Consider the following 5511-nt stretch of genomic DNA (forward strand, 5'->3'; position numbering starts at 1 on the left):
AAAAAAAGTAAAATGGATATGTTCTTTTTCTTTAAGGAGATTAAATATTACTGAAGAAAAAAAAAAAAAATTAAACAGCCAAATGGGGCTATGCATACGAACTTAAAAGGTTTAAATAAAACAGAAATATATATTTTATTTTTACTTGCTTAACTTGTGGAGGGTGTATCCTGTAGCAAAGCCCTAACTTTTTTCGTGAAAGCCCGTTTCAGTCAATAAGTCTTAAAAAAACGTGTAAAGATATTGACAATAAGCTAAGTCATCTGCAGCAAAGTTTTATAAATGAGGGTTTCTCCTTTTTAGACAATAAGCTACGCAAACCCAGGAAGACATGGAATCGTTTAAATCAAGTATCATTACATCTTCCTTTCCTAAAGAGAAGTAAGGCAGAACTTATAAGCTTACATATTTATATATAGACATACATATATATATATCTGAAGCTGTGCAAGCACACTCTTGAGAATGCAACGTATAGTTGTACAGAAGAAAAGCAATCTTGCCTCAAATGAATGGCAACCTTTTGTAGGTCTATGAAGTTAATTTAAACTTTAGGTTTACACGGTGCTTTCTTTCCGAAGTACCTGCACTCATGAATATGTCTGTATGTGTCAGTCGGTCAAATCCACGCGCTTCGCACCGGCGAAGTACCGCATTTAAATTTTTATTAAGAAGAAAATAAAACGTTTTTAAATTGAGGGAAAATATACTAATAACAGTTTGTTAAGGATCAGTTTTTTTGTGAAGCTGCCTTTACTCGAGTGATCACTTCGACCTGACTTGGTGGCCAAGTATAAGCGTTACCTGGAAGTAACCACCCATACAATCAGATTGTGAATCAGACTACGAATGCCGTGAATGTAATTACACACTCACTGCACTTGCTTACGGTAATCGAACCTCGGACGTCAGCGCTAGAGGGGCTTAGCAGCGGTGAAGTATTGCTTTTAAATTTTAATTAAGAACAAAAGAAAACCTCAGAGGTTCGATTCCCGAAAGAGAGTGAAGTGAGTGTCTGGTTACCTAGCAGGTAACGCTTATGGTCGGACAGCAAGTGACGTAACATTAGCCACGGTGCCTTCAGTTGTGAGAAGCAGATCATAGAATGATTGAAAATAGTTTTGCATTTACCTTTTTAGTAAAAGGCGAGCTTTTAAGCCTGAGAAATCACCCCGTAAATGCACACGTTTAATTGCACATGTGTTAATATGTATGGTTACACAGTATTAAAAGACAGTGAAGAACGTGATTTACCTTTGTTCCCGCGTTTGATAAAAGGCGAGCTTTTAAGCCTGAGAAATCACCCCGTAAATGCACACGTTTAATTGCACATGTGTTAATATGTATGCTTTCACAGTATTAAAAGACAGTCAAAAATTAACGTCATTTACCTTCGTTCCCGCGTTTGACTCGTGCTGTAAATCTCTTCCTTGTTTTTAGTTCACGTGATTACGTAGGAGGCGTGATGACGCGATACATGACTCCGCCTCCTCCATTACAGTATATGGACAAAAAATATGTTCCAGTTATGACCATTACGCGTAGAATTTCGAAATGAAACCTGCCTAACTTTTGTAAGTAAGCTGTAAGGAATGAGCCTGCCAAATTTCAGCCTTCCACCTACACGGGAAGTTCGAGAATTAGTGATGAGTGAGTCAGTCAGTCAGTCAGTCAATCAGTCAGTCAGTCAGTCAGTGAGTCAGTGAGGGCTTTGCCTTTTATTAATATGTATAGATATATGTGGATGTGTATATGTATATATATATGTATATGTAGATATGTGTATATGTAGATATATATGTATATGTAGATATGTGTATATGTAGATATGTATATATATTTATATATGTTTATGTATATATATTTGTTTACATAACCTCTTTAACACACTACTTCTCCACTGCGAAGCGCGGGTATTTTGCTAGTTTCTCTGATAAAATGGAGAGTCACTCTGATGTCTTTATTTTTTCTTATCATCTCTTAGAAGTGCTATTCTGTACACCTAAAGGTGCATATGAGGTTCTGTACCTCGTGGTGTTACACATCAAGATAAATGGCTTTCTATTCTAGTGATGGGTAGCTCTGTCTATAAACTTTGATGAGAAATGCATTTAGAAAATGCTTTATATTATCAAGGGTACTTTATCTGTTTTTTTCTCCAGCTCCCTTGGTGTGTCAAATTATCTTTGGAAATTAATTTCTTCCTCATAATATTTGAATTATGGAATATCTGGTCATTCTAATCTAAGAATATAATGTGGATAGCAATAAATGAAAATGACTCTAGACATAAATAAGACAATATTCAAAATACATTCACTTGAAACAAGAGCTTTTACTGTGCCCCTCACAGCGTTGTTGTTTACAGAGTTTTACAGCACAGCTTTTGTAATGTCAGTCATCATTCAGTTATCATCCTACCCACTATAACCTAACACAGGATCATGGGGGTCTGCTGGAGCCAATCCCAGCCAACACAGGGCGCAAGGCAGGAACAAACCCTGGGCAGGGTGCCAGCCCACCACAGGGCACACACACACCCACACACCAAGCACACACTAGGGACAATTTAGGATCACCAATGCACCTAACCTGCATGTCTTTGGACTGTGGGAGGAAACCGGAGCACCCGGAGGAAACCCACGCAGACACGGGGAGAACATGCAAACTCCACGCAGGGAGGACCCGGGAAGCGAACCCAGGTCTCCTTACTGTGAGGAAGCAGCGCTACCACTGCACCACCATGCCGCTTTTTGTAACGTGTTCCAGAATTTTTTAAAGGTCTTTGCAGTCCATCTAAGCACAATCTTATACATTGTTTGCTTTTAGTACAGCACCTGCAGTCCCAAAATGTTGATTTTTCACTCCTAACCCTCTCAAAGCAAATAAGGGTAGTCCTTTGGGAAGTGTATTTGTATCCAGCATTATGTTTCCTACTTCTCTGGTTCAAATTCAATTTGCATATACAGTATGCTTTGTGTTGTAATTTTATGGATGTGCTTTCTGCATAGTACCTCTATACACATGAAGTTTGTTTTCTGTTTATTTTTTTGAGAACAATCCACAAATATAATGTATCTAATTCTTGCATGTACATCTGTCTGTACACCAAACTGTATATTTGTAACTTCATGATTATTTTGACTGATTAACAGCTTATTTCAGTAATGGACAATGTTTGTGTTTGATGACATGTTTTGGGTCTAGGCCATGTAATAAAGTGAACAACAGTAATATTAGTGTTATATACTGTGAAAATAAATCATTTAAAAATATAACCTTACCATATTTAACAATTACAATTAAAAGGAAAAAAGTAAGTTGAACTAGTATACTGTGCACATTTAATCAGAGTAAAGCACATGTTCATGTGGTTTTATGGTTTTCAATAACTGCTAAGAAATAGTTGTTTCTGTTTTTTGTATATAACTGACAGTTTAATTTATGTCATTGTGGGTAGCATATTCCTTAGCACAGTAATATGCAGCAGTGTCTGAAGTCTGCAGGTTGTTCATCATTAAATAGACCATGATATTGGAATTGTCTCTTGTGATGGTGAATCGTCCTTTAACAGGTGCTGCATAATTTTAATAACTATCATCATCGTTGATTACTGCAAACTATTCCAGTCCTTTACCAGGAGGCTGACGAATCCAGTACATAGCATAGCTACTGAAAGTAAACCATGAGGCTTCACAGGACAGCTGATGTGACTGACCTGGCTTTAGAGGTAAAGGACTTGACTCTTGAAGCTTAATGTCACCATTAATTCCTAGGGGAGAAATAAGTAAATAAATATATTATATTTAAATAAAGCTAATTTTGTAATTTCACCACATTCAATACTTACCTAAGAAGCCTGATGTGATTACAATGAAAATGACATGTTCAAGGGCCATTTTGATAAAAGCTGTTGTGTGACATTACAAAGATTGAGTTGCTGGGCTCTTTATAGCTGATGGGGAGTCCAGAAGGTCATACATAGCAGAGACAACTTTGCATATGTAAATGTAAGAATTGGTGGGTAAGAGAAATCAGGAGAGTGTATAGATAAGACACGGATCAATGCATATAAACATTTATTTTAATAGTTTAGCAGTTTACCAGAACTTAAACTGAATTCACATGGGGAAATGTAACAGTAGAAAAACTCCTTCCAGTGACTTGGTGCTCGATTCCTGGTCAATACTGAATCATAAATAAGCAGCACCCTAAAATCTTTGTCAGCACTACTTTATCCACATAAATACTTAATACATCAAAGATTTATTGATTTTTTTCATTTACAATATCTCATTTTTTATTTCGGATTACAATAACTCCAGCATTCAGTCCCCTTTACATAATCTGCTGCCATCTTACAAAATAGCAAATAAGCAGCACCCTAAAATTTCTGTCAACACTCCTTTCCCCACATAAATATTTGAGACATGAAAGATTTACTGATTTATCATTTACAATATCTCAATGTTTATTTCATTTGAGAGTAACTTAAGCATTCAGTCCCCTTTACATAATGTTAAAGTGTAATAAGTTTAATAAACTGTGAATTTCCCCTTGGGATTAATAAAGTATCTATCTATCTATCTATCTATCTATCTATCTATCTATCTATCTATCTATCTATCTATCTATCTATCTATCTATCTATCTATCTGTCTGTCTGTCTGTCTGTCTGTCTGTCTGTCTGTCTGTCTGTCTGTCTGTCTGTCTGTCTGTCTGTCTGTCTATCTATCTATCTATCTATCTATCTATCTATCTATCTATCTATCTATCTATCTATCTAAATTTAAATGCTTTTGTCTTGGATTCATGCTTTGTTGCTGACCAACCTCAAAGAGTCAAAGTCTAATGAAACATGAGTAATGCAGAATATCAGATTAACCTTTGGAAAGTGCGTATATTTTTACCACTAAACAGTAAATCAATGTATATATTGAAATGTCTATTTATTTATTTCTTTCTGATGCATGGCTTTGAATCCCCCTTGGCCAGTTACTGTCTCAGTATATTCACATAATCACCACACCTTTGCATGGGTTTTCCTTCAGTTACTCATATTTTACATCCTATCCCCAAAGATGTTGCATATTGTGAGAGTATGATTATGTTGACAGGCACCTTGCGAGTCTGAAAAAAGAAAAAATTGTAGATACAATTCTATTAATGCTTTCAAAACAAAGTTTATTTCAGTTAGCTCCAAGCACTCAGAGAACATATTTGAAGGAAATGAGTTTCATTTTTTCTTTAACAAGAAAAACAAAGAGCTTTATTGAAAAAAAATTCTCTAGCAAGGGAGAGCAAGATACAAACAATGCTATACCTTTGCCTATGTAAAATTTCCTATAGAACAGGTGCTATTTTTTGTATAGCCATAGTGTATACTGAATATTCAAATTAAACACGAACTGTATCCAACCACAAATATGTAAATATAGCATTCTTTATTTTGCTGTTTTCATAACTTTATTATATGTTACTGTATAAAATGCTGACATTATTATTTATAAA

At 35.5% G+C, this 5511-nt stretch overlaps 1 pseudogene; it reads right to left on the reverse strand.

Annotated features, from left to right (window-relative positions):
• Positions 1 to 3437: 3437 nt before the first annotated feature.
• Positions 3438 to 3943, reverse strand: LOC127526596 (Ig heavy chain V region 6.96-like; annotated as a pseudogene).
• Positions 3944 to 5511: the final 1568 nt, after the last annotated feature.

Source organism: Erpetoichthys calabaricus, chromosome 2, assembly GCF_900747795.2.
Source record: "Erpetoichthys calabaricus chromosome 2, fErpCal1.3, whole genome shotgun sequence".
Classification (NCBI taxonomy): Eukaryota; Metazoa; Chordata; class Cladistia; order Polypteriformes; family Polypteridae; genus Erpetoichthys; species Erpetoichthys calabaricus.